Here is an 18,288-nt window from a genome sequence, read left to right as displayed (position 1 = left end):
AGTAAACATAGGGGTGCATGTATCTTTTTGATTAGTGTTTTCATTTTCTTTGGGTAAATACCTAGTAAAGGAATTACTGGATAATATGGTAGTTCTATTTTTAATATGTTGAGGAACCTCCTTACTCTTTTCCATAGCAGCCATACAAGTTTACATTCTCACCAGCAGTGCACAAGGATTCCTTTCTCTCTACATCCTCACCAACACTTGTTATTCCTTGCCATTTTGATTCTAGTCATTCTGACAGTTGTAAGATGATATTGTATTGTGGTTTTTGATTTGCATCTTTTTTTTTAAAGTTTATTTATTTTGAGAGAGAGAGAGAGAGAGAGAGAGAGGAGAGAGAGTTGGGGGTGGGGGGTAGGGAGAGTCAGAGAGAGGGAGACAGAGAATCCCAAGCAGGCTCTGCACTGCCAATGCAGAGCCCCATCGCAGGACTCGAACTCATGAAACCACAAGATCGTGACCTGGGCAGAAACCAAGAGCTGGACACTTAACTACCTGAGCCACACAGGTGCCCCAGATTTGCATTTTTCTGATGATTAACAATGTTGAGCATCTTTTCATGTGTCTGTTGGCTGTTTGTATGTCTTCTTTGGAAAAATGTGTATTCAGGCCCTCTAGCCATTTTTAATCAGATTATTTAATTTTTGGTGTTGATTCATATAAGTTCTTTATATATTTTAACTGTTAACCCCTTTTCAGATATATCATTGCAAGTATCTCTGCCATTTATTTTGTTGCTTTTTTGTTTTTTGGATGGTTTCCCTCACTGGGCAGAAACTTTTTTTTTGGTGTAGTCCCCAATAGTTTTAATTTTGCCTTTTTTTTTTTTCCCCCCTTAGGAGATATATCTAGAAAAATGTTTCTGTGACTGGTGTCAGAGACATTACTGCCTGAGCTCTTTCCTGGGATTTTTGTGGTTTTAGGTATTATGGTTCCATTTAGATCTTTAATCCATTTTGAACTTATTTCCACATATAGTATAAGAAACTCATCTGGTAAGACTGTCTTTTTCCCATTGTATTTTCTTGCCTCTTTTGTCGTAGATTAGTTGACTGTGTAGGCATGGGTTTATTCTGGGCTCTCTATTCTCTTCTACTGATGTGTCTATTTTTGTGCCAGTACCATACTGTTTTGATTACTATAGCTTTGTAGTATATGCTGAAATGTGAGATTGTGATACCTCCAGCTATGTTCTTTCTCAAGATTGCTTTGCCTAACTAATTTAAAGGGATTCGTGTACCCCTTTGTTGTACCCCCTATACTGGAATTAAAATTTTTAAAAACACTAAAAAAATAGATTGCTTTGGCTTTTCAGGGTATTTTGTGGTTCTATATAAATTTTAGTATTATTTGTTTTAGTTTTGTGAAAAATGTTGTCGGTTATTTTTTCTCTACTTTTTTTAAATGTTTATTTTAAAAATTTTTAAGTTTATTTATTTTGAGAGAGAGAGTGCAAACAGGGTAGAGGCAGAGAGAGAGGGGGGAGAGAGGATCCCAAACAGGTTCTGCACCAGAGCCCGATGATGGGGCTCAAGCTCACGAACCACGAGAACATGACCCAAGCCAAAGGCGGATGCTTAACCAACTGAGCCACCCAGGTGCCCCTATTTATTTATTTTTGAGAGAGAGGAAGAGCACAAGCTGGAGAGGGGGCAGAGAGAGAGAGACACACACACAGAATCTGAAGCAGGCTCCAGGCTCTGAGCTGTCAGCCCAGAGCCCGACGCAGGGTTCAAACCCATGAACTGTGAGATCATGACCTAAGCCGAAGTCAGATGCTTAACCAACTAAGCCACGCAGGTGCCCCTATTTTTTCTCTACTTAAAACAAAATTTTTTTAATGTTTATTTTTGAGAGAGAGAGACGGAGTGTAAGTGGGAGAGGGGCAGAGAGAGAGGGAGATACAGAATCTGAAGTAGGCTTCAGGCTCTGAGCTGCCAGCACAGAGCACGACACGGGGCTCTAACCCATGAACAGCAAGATCATGACCTGAGCCAAAGTCGGACACTTAACCGACTGAGCCACCCAGGTGCTTCTGTTTTTTCTCTATTTTTACGCCTGCTTTTTTGGCATGGTTTAACCATGTCCAATCCCCAAGATAGTTGTTGGGATGGATTTGCTATTTTTTTAGGAATTTGTTCTTACGTTTACCTGTTTCAAAGTTAACTGTGTCTTTGCTTAGTGGAAATATATTTTAGTTAAATATATTTAAATTATCTGTGGTAGCATTTGGGTTTTGGCTGAGTGTGTTGTTTTTAGTAATTTACTTAGCATAAGTGAAATCAATTCTATATGTTCATTTGAGTATTATGAACTTTTAAAGAGCAATAATAGTATATTAATTTTTTCCTTTCTTCTTTCTCTTCGATCTTTAAGATTGCTCTGATCAAAATGTGATTTGCTACACTAGAATTTTAATTAGTTCTGTAGGTTCATTTGTCTGAGTTCCTTAGATGGAATAATAATAATTGTAATTGCATACGTATTATTTCAACAGTGTAATTATTATACTGAGTTTGGATGGGTGTGAAATTAAAACAATGGTAAGAATGATTTCCTCTTTTATTATATAAATGTGGCTTATTTGAAAGGGCAACAAAACATTTATCTGTTCATAAAATCACTCATTGTTACTGCTTCTGGGTATTGATTCATTGAAGTATACTGTTCAGTGTATCCTGGTCGATGGTAAAAGGAGGTTTTACTGGTGTAACTTGCAGAACAGCTGTGTCTTTCTATCAGCTTGCGTTTATACTACTTTTTAATATTTACTTGTCTAGACTTTATTGGATCTTAAATGCATTGTAACTTAGAGTTTATTAAAGATTAAAATCCTTTACTGTCTTCTGGATTTCCTCTTTAATAATGCTTCCAAAGATGGTAACTGTTCTTTAAGTTTTTTCTGTTAGCCTTATTTAAATATTTTGGAGGAAATTTCTTTTTTTCTTTTTTAAGTTTATTTATTTATTTTGAGAGAGAGAGAGAACTTGGGGAGGGGCAGAGAGAGAATCTCAAGCAGGTTCCGTGCTGTTAGCACAGAGCCCAATGCAGGGCTCGACCTCATGAACTGCCAGATCATGACCTGAGCTGAAATCAAGAGTCAGGTGCTTAACTGACTGAGCCACCCAAGCACCCCCGGAGAATATTTCTGAAGTCATATGTTCCATACAACTGAAACATATTCATTTTCTCTACACTTTATTTTTAAAAATAGAATCCCAGTAAGGTAGTTTTGATAAAACTTGATTATGCAGAATTTAAGGAAACATTAGAATGTGTAATTTTAATTTTAAATTAACTTTGATGCTTACTGTTACTATATTACTATTACTATATTTCTGTTTTCTGCATACTATACTGTCATGGAAGTTCACACCCAAAAGATAATTAGAAATCATCTATTTTGTTTTTGTTTTTATTTATTTTATTTTTATTTATTTTGAGAGAGCATGTATGCTCATGTGTGTGCACATGAGCGTGGGAGGGGCAGAGAGAAAGGGAGAGAGAGAATCCCAAGCAGGCTCTGTGCTGTCAGTGCAGAGCCTGATGTGAGGGCAGATCTCATGAACTGTGAGGTCATGATCTGAGCCGAGATCAAGAGACGGACACTTAACCAACTGAGCCACCCAGGTGCCCCTGTTTTTGTTTTAATATGTATGAGAAAAATGGGGATCAGAAAGGTTAAACATTTGCCTAAGATTCTAAAGAGTGTTTGAGGCAGAAACAGAAAACCTAAAATCTCTTGTTTTTTAGTGTAGTATTCTTTAGACTATACTGCCAACCTCTTGAACATTTTAATGCACTTTATGAAAGTAATCTCCTAACCAAAAGATGTCTGATATACTATAAAAAGTGATAGCATTTGGTTTTCAGTATGTAATTCATTTATAACTTTAACCCCTCTTCTTTACACGTGTCTACATGTTTACCACAGTGGTAGAAACTAAATTGTGTTGATACTCAATGTAGTAGAAAAAAATATTAAGCATAGTTTGAAGTTGAAATGCATTTGCTTAATATATACTCCTTTTTTATTTCTGTTCTCTATCACTCTCAGTACCTTCTCTCCTACTATCTATCTATCCATCTTCACGGATGGTTAGAGAGTGGCAGAGTAAGCAGCTGGGTCTCAACTTGATCTCACTGCTAATCTTTCTTGATGTGCCACGTTTTATAACAGTGAACACATTTGTCTGTAATTGACTGCCTCAACCAAATTGTTTTTAGAAGGGAAGCTAATTTTCACTGTGTCTATAAGAATTATGAAGGAATAAGAGGAAACTATTGCCATGCACACTTACGTGGTGTCTTTACAGCTTCTGTATATCTGTGTTCAGTATTTCTGAAACAATTTGCAGACTCTTTTACCTTATACAAGACAAATATTAAAAACTGATGATTATGGTGCTGCTATATAAAACATTTTTATTATTTTCATTTCACATTTAGGATAAGATCCCAATCTGGGTTTTTATTGTTTCTTTAGGAGATACGGAAAACCGTTATTTCCAAAATTGATTTTAAAGAACTTTTAAACTGTGTCCTCTGCATTATAATCTTTAAAATAGGAAGAATAAACATCCAAGATTTTATTGCTAAAGTTTTTTGTTTTTAATCTAAAAACTTTTTGGTAACGTTTTTTATGTGTTTTTGTAGCACTTTCCTCATGCTATCGAACAGAAAAAGGCTTTTGTAAATGTGGCTATTTATTTCTCAGAGTTTAAGTTGTGGGAAAATTTCCTAAAGGAATTTGAATGTTAAAATGTTTTCTATCAAAGTTAGTATCAAATGAATTGGTGTTTGTTTGTTGAGCTCTTACTATCTGTGGCACTGTATTGGGCAAAAAGATTTTTTTTCTAAACAAATGAGACCTGATTTTCCTTCTTAAGGGGAGTATAATCTTGTTTGGAAAGAAACAATACAATACCGTTAACACAAGGCGGTGAGTCTTAAGAGGCATGTTGAAAGTAATGAACTGGGAATGAATAGGAATTTCTGTAGCAGCAACAACATGACAAGAAACATTAGTGAAATAGTGTTGAGACAGTGAGCACCCTTAGGAGGAGTTATGGGGTGCTGGAACGTGTTCTGAGATGTGCCGAGAGATTAGAAAGGTTAGATGGAGGGAATGACATAGCACGATAATAAGGAGTTGGGAACTTATTCCCTAGGAATTGGAGTGTCATTTATTATTTTAGGAAACGTGAATGACATTTTTAGCAGTTGTAGAATTTGGATTGGATGGAAAGTAGACCAGGCAGAGTAACCAATTAAGAGGTTGTCAGTATTACAAGTGAGAGAGGGGATGAGGGCCTGTGGATGCTCCGGCATCCAGGCATTCAAGGTAATGATCATAATCACTAATAATTATTGATCTTCCTCCAGTCTGCCCCTCCCCATGCAACGCATCTTATGTGAGTTATCCCATGTAATTTAAATATTCACAACAGGATACTCCTGAAACCAATACTACACTGTGTGTTAGCGACCTTGAATTTAAATTAATAAAAAATATTCGCAGCAGGGGTGGCTGGGTGGCTCAGTTAGTTGAACATCTGACTCTTCATTTCAGCTCAGGTCATGATCTCACAGTTGTGAGCTCAAGCCCCGCCTTGGGCTCTGCGCTGAGTGTGGAGTCTGCTTGGGATTCTCCCTCTCCTTCTCCTCTACCCCTCTCCCATTTGCATGCACAAGCTTGAATGAATGAATGAATATTCGCAACAATTTTACATGCTCTTAGATAAGACTGAGACTTAGAGAGAGGAAGCCAAGTAAGCCAGGGTCATAGAGTTAGCAAGTAGCAGATGGCAGAGGTAAACCAGCAAAGCTGTCAAACGGAAGAACTGACTGGGCCCCAGATGAAATGGCTATTCTGGTAGCATTTCCCTGAGTAAGTGGGTAGAGCCCATCAACTGAAATAGGAGTGAGGAAGGAAGAGCTGGTTTGTTGGAGGGAGGAGTTGAAGTTTGCTTGGGAGAATAGAAATTTGTATGCAGAATCCAGAGAGTGCCTGAGTGTGTATCCTGCCTCTGACGCGTAGTAGCTGTGTGGCCTGAAGCAGTTGCTTAACCTCACAGTGCTTCAGTTTGTGACATGTGACAAGTGGGGAGAGAATTGTACTTACAACATCCTTATGAGGAATAAACCAGCTACCATCGTAGTGTGCTTACAGTAGTGCCTCATGTCTCGTAGTTGTGTTAGATGTTAGCTGTATCATCACCATCATTCTCGTTATTCTATAAAAATCCAGAGATGTGATTTCAAGATGCATGAGCCATTTGGTGTAAACCTTCTAGCACATTCCTCCTAGGAGGGTGTGAAGCGGCAGGAGATGATTTCCCCTGATGAGTCTTTGTAGTTCTTCTTGTTGCCACCTCACTATAACTACAGTGTCTCAATCTCCATTCCTTTACGGTGCTCAGGATCAAACCCAGGTTCTTCTGAGATATCTGGTTCCCCATTTGTTTGTTGTAGGGAAAATGAACTGCTTGTGGAAGGGCTTAGCTTCGGTACATTTTGGTGTGGCTTCCTCTCAATTTACTTCAAACTTCTGCCTTGCTATGTTTTACCCAGGCCAGCTTTGTCGAATGAGGGGTCATGATGACTTCTCTCTGGGCCGGTTACAGGTGTCCAGGCAGCCACGATGGAGAGTGTTAACCAAGACTTCATGGGCTTAGAGAGGGGGAGGGGAATAGGTGGGTGTTTGTCGATTCCTGAAATGTGAAAAAAAAAAATAGTATGTTCATTTTTCTGGGGCCACTGCTTAGATTTCCACCTGTTGCCCCCACACCACTGCCATTTTCATTTTATTGAGTTTTTTAAATCAGGCTAAGCAATTGTACATAAATTAAAATTATTTCAGCACATTTTTGCGTTCTATAATACAAATACATAAATGCATAATACAGAATAAAAGTAGGAACAGTACAACTGTTCTTCCTCCTCCCCGCCCCCCCCCCCCCACACACACACATTTACTGGTTAAGGATTAGTGTAGTCCTATGTTTTTAATATGGAACATCTACATCAGAGCTGACTTCTGTGACTAATGCGTCTTGTACTTTGTAACTCCAGTTAGAGCTGAAGGTGTTACTTCTTGTTAAAATGTGAATATTTCTTTCTAGGAGGAGCAGAGTTTTGTGGGGTTTTTTTTTTTCTCCAGTTCATTTACTTCTTGATGTAAAAGAGAAATGTGGAAACATATGCAAAAAGATAACATGAAGCTATAGAATACCTTGAGAAGTTTGGGGTGGCAGGATATTTGACTGGTGGAAGGAAACAGCATAGGACACAGAGGCAGGATTACTGTCTAGTTGCATTTGCACTTAGTGCAACAAACAGAAGTTTGTAGAGAGGTTCTTGAAGTGTGTTTCCAGGTGTGTAGATTGAAACCTAGCAGACTTGAGTCAAAGTTCCGGATAACATTCAGAGATAGTATTTAGTGTTAAGGAAACTTCTTTGCCCATTGTCTAATTTTTAATTGACCTGACAGAAGGAGAAAGGTCACGTCTTGGTTAATAAACTTGGTTATTTTCGTTCTACTTAATTAGCTCTAAACATATCATGTAACTCCCAAGACAACTGTCATGGGACCTAACTATGGGACTGTGGACCTGTGAGTCTCAGTTTTTGTTAACTGTGGAATGTGGTTGGATAATATGATGTCTAAACTTTTCTGCCATTGTGAAAATGTATGATTCTAACATATTCATATTCATACCTTTATTTATGTCACTTATGAAATAGTATAGTGTTATCAAGTTTTTCTCCTAAGGGTTTTTAGATTTAGTGATTTGTTACAAAGAATATGTGAGATCTTTGAGAAAGTCACGAATCAGTCTCTAGTCAATATATATTGAACTCTGGAGAGATGGGATTTAGCATGATTAATAGTCCATAACAAACAGCCTTTTTCAAAAGTTTTTTCAAAAGTCTGCTTCAAATAGTGGCAAGTTCTGATTCAAAAGAACTCACTGAATATTTATTATCCTGTATAGTATTGTAGTCAATCCTTACAATAATCCTGTGATTGATAGCAGTCTCCTCCTTCTTGGTACATAATGCCTGGGTGGCTCAGTTGGTTAAGCATCCGACTTCAGCTCAGGTCATGATCTCGTGGTTTGTGGGTTCGAGCCCCGCGTCGGACTCTGTGCTGACAGTTCAGAACCTGGAGCCTGCTTCAGACTCTGTGTCTCCCTCTCTCTCTGACCTCCTGTGCTCCTACTCTGTCTCTGTCTCTGTCTCTGTCTCTCTCTCTGAAAAATAAACATTTTAAAATAAATTTTTTAAGATATTCTTTCCAATGGCAATTTCCCTAATACTATTATAATTAGGAAATTTAGGCAAGCACTTAATATTATTTTAAAAATGAATTTACCAGGGGCGCCTGGGTGGCTCCGTCAGCTGAGCATCTGACTTCGGCTCAGGTCATGATCTCACGGTTCGTGAGTTCGAGCCCCACGTCGGGCTCTGTGCTGACAGCTCAGAGCCTGGAGCCTACTTCAGATTCTGTGTCCTCCTCTCTCTCTCCACCCCACCCCTGCTTGTGCTCTGTCTCTCTCTTTCAAAAATGAATAAACATAAAAAAATTTTTTTAATAATAAAAAAAATAAAGATGAATTTACCAGGATTTTGGCATTTGGTTAAAGTTAGGAATTGAGTCCTTCCAATGTTACCATTTCCCGAGGAAAATGTGTGATTTCTAATGAGGCTATAAGGATAAAGTTCATTATTATTAACTTTTTTCTTGTCTTTTTCCTCTTTTCCTTTTTCTGTCAAAGTCACAAGACAGGTACTCCCTACTTTTATTTTCAGTGCTTCCTTGGAAACTATATGGTCATAGAGCAGAACATCAACATTTCCATACAGTTCTGAGGACAGGTGGCTATGATCTTTTTCTTCCTGCAGATGGCACTCTCTGCTGTTCCCCTAGCACTGAGCATTTAAAAAGCTGTAGTGTTTACCAAGAACGTTTCCTGATGTTATATAATCTTTGAAGATCCACACAGTAATTCTGTGGGACAGACATTTTATGGAAAAGGAAGCCCAACTTGACACAGCTCTGTGTTGCGGCTAGTACTGGCTAGATTCCCAATGTCCTGCCTTTATTTGTACCACTGTCACAATGCTGACTGTTGGACTATTCAGAACAGATTTAGAACTAGGGAAATATAATGAGTAAGCAGATTAGTAAGTATTTATTGAATAAGAAATAAATTTTGGTTGAATGAATGAATGAATTAGTGATAGGTTTGATGGTTCTTAGGGAGGCAACTTGGTGACCTAGAGAGCCTTTCTTGTCCTATTGTTGAGCGTGAGATTTTATTTTCAGTGGTAAATGTAATGTTATTGGTAGCACCGACTAAAACAGAAAGGACAAGGTATTAAAAAATGCCTAAAACTGAAGAATATCTGTGGTAATGACGTGGTGTAGGGGGGAGGTGTAGTAGTTTTATACTGTACGTCAAGGAAATGACTATGTCAGAATCCACAGGACTGACGGTGATAGCTTAATTCTGTGATCTTTTGGATAATAGGTTGTGGAAATTAATCACAGAACCAGAACAGAGCTGAGATATCATAGTCGGCTGTCCAAATGTCTGTGGGAAGTCTCACTCAGTAAAAGCAGGGCTGCTGTTGACTTACTTTATTGACCGTTTCATTTCCAGAAGGTTAAGGAAATAGTCAGGGGAGCTGATAACTCCGAGCCTAATTTTGACCCACAATGAGGGCTCCTTAGACAGGTGAAAATAATGGGAATCCTGGGAGAAATCCGTGATGTTCATTTAAGAAATTCAACAAAAGGTTGTGCCACATACTGTGCTAGATGCTGTCGATTTTGCAGTAAACGCAGCAGACAAAATCCCTGTCACCGAGGAACTTTTATTTAAGAGCTAACCATGATCCAGCCTCATGGTTACTTAACTGCAGTGACCTTAACTTGCATTTCAGACACCTACTTGCAGGGTCACACTCTGGGTGATGTTATGGTCTGGAACTGCTTGTTTCAGAAATCTAAAAATTCCAAAATTCCTATATCCTTAATTCCCTCATTTTTTTCCTTTAATCTCATAGACGTGGGTTGCCTGTATTTCAACTTGTATGTCAGCATCTACCTGGCCTCTTTCTCTTTCCTACCCGGTCTACAGCCCAGTTTTGACTGTATGGATTGTTCTCTCACTTGTACCCTTGATTCCCTTTCCCTTTCACTTCTGCTGCCTCACCCACCCAAACTCCCATCTCTGTGTCAGCGACACAATCTGTTATCTACTGTTAGATCCAAGCAGCTAAGCCTTGCGGGAGAATCTCAAACATCTGAGAAAAGTGACACTACCCAGCGTTCATGGTTTTCAACTTCTGCTGAGCTCTGAGCCCACCAGGAGGTCCTTTTATTCATCCTTGGTCACTGCTCTCTCCATCCTTGTTTTCCTGCTTCTCATTTTGTATTTTATTACCACACTTAACCATAATTCTCTCAGGGACTTGACTTGAGCTGCTCTTTCTGTCTGTAATGCCTTTCTGCCCCCCTTTTCTTTCTCCCTTTACATGCTCAACTTTTACTGAAAGATTGTGTCCATCATGAAGCTTCCCTGACTACTCAAATTGGGCTCAGTGTCCCCTCATCAGTATACAGTACCTGTGTATTGGTTCGCCTTTGCCACCATAATGGGACCTTCTTAGGCGCAGAGATGGAATTACTTTCACATTTTGCATTCTTAGTGCCTAGTGCAGAGTGGGTGTTTTAGTAAATGGTAGCTAAATGGATCAGTAAAAAAAACAGGAAGAGGAATATGGATCAAAGCTGGAATTTAGAGAATTAGAAATACATATCTTTTTTCAAAGAAAAGATAGATAAGATGCCATGGATATAGTCTCCAGAAGGGAAGGTGGTTGTAAGGTGGCCATAGGCAGAGTTTTTACTGAACCACTGGAGATAATGTGAAGAAAAGAGAGGTAAGTGGCCAGATGAACTCATATTTTAAAATAATATGTGTAGAAGAAGGAAAGAAGGATACGAAACAAAAATATATAGATATAGGTACAGATCTCACGTCTAACAAGAGAATACAGGGATGCCGGGGTGGCTCAGTCAGTTAAGTGTCTGACTCTTGATTTCAGCTCAGGTCATGATCTCAGGGTCGTGAGACTGAGCCCTGCATTGGGCTTCTTACTGGGCATGGAGCCTGCTTAGGATTCTCTCTCTCTGCCCCCCTGCACCTCCCACCCCTTTCCCCCCGATCACGGACATGTGCACGCTTTCTCTCTCTCTCAGAAAAAGGGGCGGCGGCGGATGGAGTCCAACACTAAGAGAGAATAATGAGCTGAGGTTTTGAAAGAGGTTAAGGGTGACCTTTTACATTTTATATGTAGAAGATGAAAACAGCAAGCAAATAATAGATTTTTTTTCTTTTAATTTTTTTTTTTTCAACGTTTTTTATTTATTTTTGGGACAGAGAGAGACAGAGCATGAACGGGGGAGGGGCAGAGAGAGAGGGAGACACAGAATCGGAAACAGGCTCCAGGCTCCGAGCCATCAGCCCAGAGCCCGATGCGGGGCTCGAACTCACGGACCGCGAGATCGTGACCTGGCTGAAGTCGGACGCTTAACCGACTGCGCCACCCAGGCGCCCCTAGATTTTTTTTCTTTTAAACAGACTGACCCCCAGAGAGTAGCTACACTTGTGGTGAGCACAGCATAAAGTGTAGAGATGTTGAATCACTATGTTGTATACCTGAAACTAATGTAATATTGTGTCAGCTATACACACAATGTTTTAAAAAGATCTAAAAAAATACACAAAAACCCTGACCCTATAATTGGATACAGAGAGTAAATGAAAATTCTCAGCTTCTGTTGTGTTTCTGACTTCTTTGATGATGAAGAATGATCTATACATAGACTAGTAAGACTGGATGTAAGAATAATAATAGGAGAAAGTTTAAGCCCAGGATTAGAGAGGAGATTGTACCAGAACCATTGGCTGCTCTAAATGAGTTCACATCTCAGGTTCAGATTCTGAGAAAATGTGTTAATGTCATTGACAAACTGGTAATCTTTGAGTCATTGTGGTGAATTTGAAAACTGCTAGAAGACTGTGGAGGACTAAAGTTCCAAAATTATGTATGTATGTATTTGTATATATGTATATGCGTACATATACATATATGTATATACGTGTATATACATGCATATATATGTATATGTACATACGTATATATATGAACATAAATACATGTGTATATATATATGAACATACATTTCGATGACCTTGATGCTACTTCCGCAGAAGATTCTAGAGATCATTTTAAAAGATTCTCCAATATTTACAAAAGTTAAAGATGAGCAGTCAGGGTTACAGGGATTTTCTAAGAACAATTCATTCCAGGTAGCCCAGTTTCTGCCTTTGGCAGGGATGCCACATGCACAGGTTAGGAGATGCTGAGGCTGTGATATATCTCCCAAACGGTATTTGACATCATCCATTCTATCATTCTGTGCATGGGAACGTGTTGGGGAATTGCACCATAATACAGGGCCGGGGATTGAACACCCGAACTCAGTCTTAGTTACTAATGGCAGCCTAGGGGGAGGTCTCTTAGGGGTTGCTGTGTTGACCCTGTTCCACTCATTGGTTAACACCTCCTCCTACTTCTCACTCTCAGCCGGGAACCTTGCAGTTGGTTTCACCAAGGAAACAAAAGCGCCCAAATCTTGGTCTGTTCGCTGCCAGAGCTGCTAATCTACCTGCGTGTACTCACGTACTGTCATCCTTTTTGTTCCATTACGCGAACCGTCCCTGTTCCTATCACTTGTGGTGCTAGATACTCTTCATATTGCCTACTCACTGCTGCAACAATTACCTCCTCTCGTTCTAGCTTTTCATTTATTTTCCTTCCCCTGTTGGAGAAACATGCTATGCAAACATGCTATAATAGTATCTCAGCTTACAAACGTGCCATAATGTCATTCATTAAAAAATAAATAAAAAGCACCACCTCCCCACCCCATGTTCCCTTCAAGCTACCACCCATTTCCTTGCCACCCAGTGGCAGAACTTCCCAAAACAGCTGTCTTAACCCCCTTGCCTCCGTTTCCTCACCACCCTCTGCCACTCCACTGAGACTACTCTTTGACAGGTTTCAGTAACTTCCACGTTGCGAAATCCTGTGGTCATTACCCAGTCTTCATCTTACTCAACCTGTCAGCAATATTTGACACAGTTGATCAATCTTTCCTGTTTTGAGCTTTCTTTACCTGGTTTCTGGGAGGCACCGCTCTCCTTATTTTTCTCCTGCCCTACCTGCTGCTCCTTCTCAGTGTCTTGTGCTGGATCCTGCTCCGCTTCCCGACTTGGGGATGCTAACCCGTGGACTGAGCCTTAGAATCTCTTCTCTGGTTCATTTATACTCACTTTCTGTTCCCCACTGATCAATAGTGTGGCCACTAGCCACAGTCCTGTCATTATAGAAAGTTCTGTTGGACAGCACTGCTCTGGGTTATTTCATCCTTCTCGTCCTGTTAAAATCCTTCCGTATGCTGATAACTCCCAAATTGATTCACCAGTTGCAGCCTCCCCACCTGGAGTCCAGTTGGGTGTATCCAAGTATCTACTTGGTTTTCAAGCCACCTGTCAGATTTAGCATAGCGAAAATAGAACTTTATGTTCCGTCCCATCCTCCTGTCCTGTTTGTCTTGTCGATCACTAAACAGTGCTGCTCTTCACACAGCCTTAAAAAGTCTTGTGGACTTTTTGGGGTGGGGGGCAGGCGGGAAGGCGACTTCTATTCTTAAGGAGAAACAGTTCTAGGGGAACACTTCTTTTTCACCTCTCTACACCTTACTTCAGTCCCTGGCAAGTGGGAATGAGTAGCTTTTCTCCCTCTTTGTAATAATTTTTAACTTCTTCTCTTGCACTCAGTATCCAGTGCATCAAACAGAAACTAATCTCGGAGTCCTGGACTGCTTTCCCCAGATGCTCACATGACCCATTGTCTTCCTTCATTCAGGCTTCAGCTCAGATATTACCTCTTTAGCCTTATCGCTATGGAATCTCTATGACAATAGCATTCCTGTTGCTCTGTACCCTTACTCCTTTACTTTTTTGTAACACTTAGCACTGCCTGACTTTACGATATGTTTGTTTTCCATCTGTCTGTATCTCACTGGAATCCATGAGGGCAGGGACTTTGTTTTTGCACTGTTCCTAGTGCCAAAAATAGGAGCCAGCAGGTTGTAAATGTTCCATAAATATTTGAAGTAAATGCCATATTAATGAAATTTCTGATGAAATAAAACTAACAGGTATAGCTAATACATTGTCAGGTTTTTGCTTTTTGATTCGGCCATTCATGTTTTACACTTCACCAGTCACTGTATTAGAAAAAGTAAAACTTATGGGCGTCTAGGTGGCTCAGTTGGTTAAGAGTCCGACTTCGGCTCAAGTCATGTTCTCATGGCTCGTGAGTTCAAGCCCCACATCGGGCTGTCTGCTGTCAGCTCAGAGCCCACTTTGGATCCTCTGTCTCCCTCTCTCTATGCCCCTCCCTCTCCCTTTGCCTCAAAAATAAACATTAAAAAAAGAAAAGAAGAAGTGAAACATTATTTTCCTGAGGTCATTTGTGTGATTACAGGTATTTTGCTATGCTTTTCATTTATTTTAAGAATATAAAAGTTCTTATAATATTGTTAGGAGAAAGTTTTATTTATTTATGGCATTATAGGAATTGTTGCATTAGAAGTTGAATATGATAGGGTGCCTGGGTGGCTAAGTCAGGTGAGCATCCAACTCTTAATTTCAGCTCAGGTTATGATCTCATGGCTCATGAGTTTAAGCCCCACACCGGGCTCTGTGCTGACAGCATGGAGCCTGCTTGGAATTCTCTCTCTCCTCTCTCTCTGCCCCACCCCTGCTCACTCACTCACTTGCTCTCTGTCTCTCAAAATAAATAAATGAACTTAAAGTTTAAAAAAAGTTGAATATGATACTAATAACGATTTTTAAATTTGATGTTTTAGCTATAAAGTACAAAAAGTAATAAGACTTTTTATTAAGTTCCTGGCCTTTAAGGAACTCATGACCTAGCGGGTAAGACAGTCATAAGTAACTACAGGGTGTTTATGTAGTTTGGAAACAGAGGCAAATACATATAATGCCCTAAGGATATCTTCAATCTAGTTTCCAAGGCTGTATTTGCAGACTTTATGGCCCTCCGGTATAATACAGGATGATAAAGGTCGGAGTGCAGCTGTGTGTGTGATCGTGGGGTAGAGGAAGGTGGGGGGCACAACTGACTCTGCCCGCTGATAGAGTGACAATCTTGGATAGAATGAAACTCCATGGATATCCAAGCTGGGCTGCGTAAAATATAGATAAAGAAGCCATCCCAGTTTCAAGTATTAGAGAAGTCCCTCAGCGTGGCCTAGAAGTGTTCCCTGATAACAGGGAAAAACAGACGGATCCAGTTGTCTGTCAGCTTCCGCTGTTTTTTGTTTTTGTTTTTTTAATGCTTATTTGTTTTTGAGAGAGAGGGAGACAGAGCATGAGCAGGGGAGGGGCAGAGAGAGAGAGGGAGACACAGAATCCGAAGCAGGCTCCAGGCTCCGAGCTGTCAGCACAGAGCCCGATGTGGGGCTTGACCCCACGAACTGTGAGATCATGACCTGAGCCGAAGTCGGACACTTAACCGACGAGGCCACCCAGGCGCCCCTGTCAACTTCCACTTCTAATGGCCATGCTGAGTTACCTGGAATCACCATAGCATCACGCATAACATCCCTGATGGCTCCACCTTGTAATAGTCAAAGCAATTAATAAAATACCATATTTAGGCTCACAATTTGATCAGTAACTTCCCCTTCTGTAATTTTAGAGTTCAAAATATCGAGATGATTTTTAGTAGTTCAGGATGCAGCAGGAGCAGGTATGGACGGTGTCGTGAGGCTTCATTCCAGGACTGTTTCAGTTGGTCCGGCAGTTGATGGACTGATGTCTGGTGCTCAGAGTGAAGGATTGGGACCGAAATCTAGCCTGTACTTTGCTAGCTGTGGGGCTGCTGCAGTCTGGGAAAGGGTGTCTTTTCCTACATCACATAAAGCCCTGTGTAGTCGAACAGCTAATCCCATTGCCTGCAGACTTTATCCTCAAGTGCCTAGAACAATGTGGTACAAGTACTGTTTGCCAAGCTGAAGGGAATTTAAGAAAGTTCTCTAGCTTGGAGCATCTTGAAAGAATTAAAGATCATTCTGATTTTAAAATTTGTGATTCAAAATAAATGTTCATGGTTGCCTTGTAACTGTGTTAAGGAAATATTTTTTATACCTCTGTCTAGTCAAAACTATAGAGCGAAAACTGATAACTAAACAGAAGCATTCTTGCAGCTACACCAGGAGTAGAAATTTATCCTTTAGTATTCTAGAAATAGCCTTCATGGTATTGTACACAAAAGATTAATTCATTTTTAAAAATTCAACATGGATATGAGGTTTAGTGGTAGTTTATTGATTATTTGGTTTTAGTATTTTTCTGAGTTTTCATAGATCCTCAAATGCCTTTCACTGTCACAGGAGAGTAGTGACTTGGCTCCCCATGGCATGCAGGTGGTATGTCACTGCCTCCCTGATTCCAATCAAGATCAACCCTGGCCAGATTCTCCTTCCTCTGTAGTTAACTGGTGATTTCTCTGGAGGTTGGAAGGAGCTGGGAGCAGAGGAGGAGTAAGAAGCTGTGGTCAAGTCACCTTGTTCAGATCACGTTCTAACACTCCCTGTCTCAAGATTCCATTCTTGGAGCTACAGAAACTTTTTAGTGTGTTCTTGAGGTTCAAAAAATTTGTTGGCTTCCTTTACATCAAATATGAAGACTGGCCATTGATTTTTGTGTCAGAGCTTTGTTAAAATTATTTGTGTCTTACTATTACCATTAATATGTATGTCTTTTTTTTTAATAGGTGAAACTTTATTCTAAGAATATTTGTTTCATCTAGTTCATGAGCTCAAATTATAAGGACTCTAAATGTTACAGAAGTGTTGAGAGATTGGTAAGTATTTAATGTAATAGATATTAACAGTCAAAATACTTGTTTCAGTCTAACCCTTTGAAACTACATAGTTGTGTGACATTCATTAAACCCCAAAGTACAAACAACTAAGCTTTCTTTTCCTGTAGTAGAGATGGATATACAAATTGTGGTGTATTCATACAGTGGCATTATTGCACAATGGTTTAAAGGAACAAACGTAATGTTAAGAGGGAAATGCAAAGTTATAAAGGATACATATACTATACTATTTATATACATTTTAAAAATAGCTAAAACAATATTGAATATTTTATGGCTATAAAAACATGTATAGAAATGATGAACACCAACTGAAGAGAGGAAGAAGTTGGGTGGGGTGTGGCTTTCCTGTACTGTAAGGTTTGATTTCTTTGCTCATGCGCGTGCGCGCACACACACACACACACACACACACACACAAACTGATCTGAACATAGCATAATGTTTAATACTTGCTAAGTCTGAGTATTGGCTATAACCTCATGTTATGTATCCTTTATACTTTACTGGGTATTCAAAGTATTTAAAAAAATCTTTTTAAAATACCGTGCAGTCATCTTTTCAGTTGGCATTCAGAGTGGCTGAAAGGCATTCAGTGAAATTCAACATTCCTAGTAGATGAGTCGGAAGAAATGAGTATTTCTTAATGTGCAGAGCAAAAGTGTCCCCTGTCACCCCTACCAATGTTGTTGTGTTAGTGCTAACTAAAGCTGTTAGATAGAAGAGTGGAAAGCATGTGAACGTTGGATAGAAAAATTCAGAATTTTTGTTATTTGTAAATGAGAAGGTTTTATATCTGGAAATTTCTAAAAAAAAAAAAAAAGTAAGAAGTTTGGGTATATGATTACTATATCAAAATAAATCTACTTCCTATTTGCCTCCTATAAACCAGTTTTCTATCCTACTTAGAATGTATAATGGAAACAAAATCCCATTTAGAATAGCAGCGAAAACTGCAAAACATCTAGGAGCAGACCTAACAAGTCATGTTTAAAACCTGTTTAAACCATGTTTAAAATAATACATATTTCCGACAAGTTTCCACCACAAGGACATAGAGAATAAATGTGCAAGTACTGCAAGGATGTTCATTGCAGCTCTGTTTATGATCATAAAAATGAGAAATAACCTAAATCTTCAATAAGAGATTGCTGCATAGTCAATAGTACATCTGTATAATGAAACACATGTAATGTGCACCTGCAGCAGGATGCCGGGCCGCAA

General features: G+C 39.5%; 1 protein-coding gene across 1 annotated transcript in view; it reads left to right on the top strand.

Annotated features, from left to right (window-relative positions):
- Window positions 1–18,288, top strand: part of LYST (lysosomal trafficking regulator) — a 176,088-nt gene that overhangs the window by 8,993 nt on the left and 148,807 nt on the right. Inside the window, exon 2 of the mRNA XM_078434192.2 lies at window positions 16,954–17,043. The gene's annotated coding sequence lies outside the window, so the exon portion shown is untranslated. The remainder of the gene's footprint in view (window positions 1–16,953; window positions 17,044–18,288) is intronic.

This window comes from Panthera onca, chromosome D2, assembly GCF_046562875.1.
Source record: "Panthera onca isolate mPanOnc1 chromosome D2, mPanOnc1 haplotype 2, whole genome shotgun sequence".
In the NCBI taxonomy this organism is placed as follows: domain Eukaryota; kingdom Metazoa; phylum Chordata; class Mammalia; order Carnivora; family Felidae; genus Panthera; species Panthera onca.
Note: the sequence above shows the minus strand (reverse complement) of the source record. Positions and strands in the feature narration are given on the sequence as shown.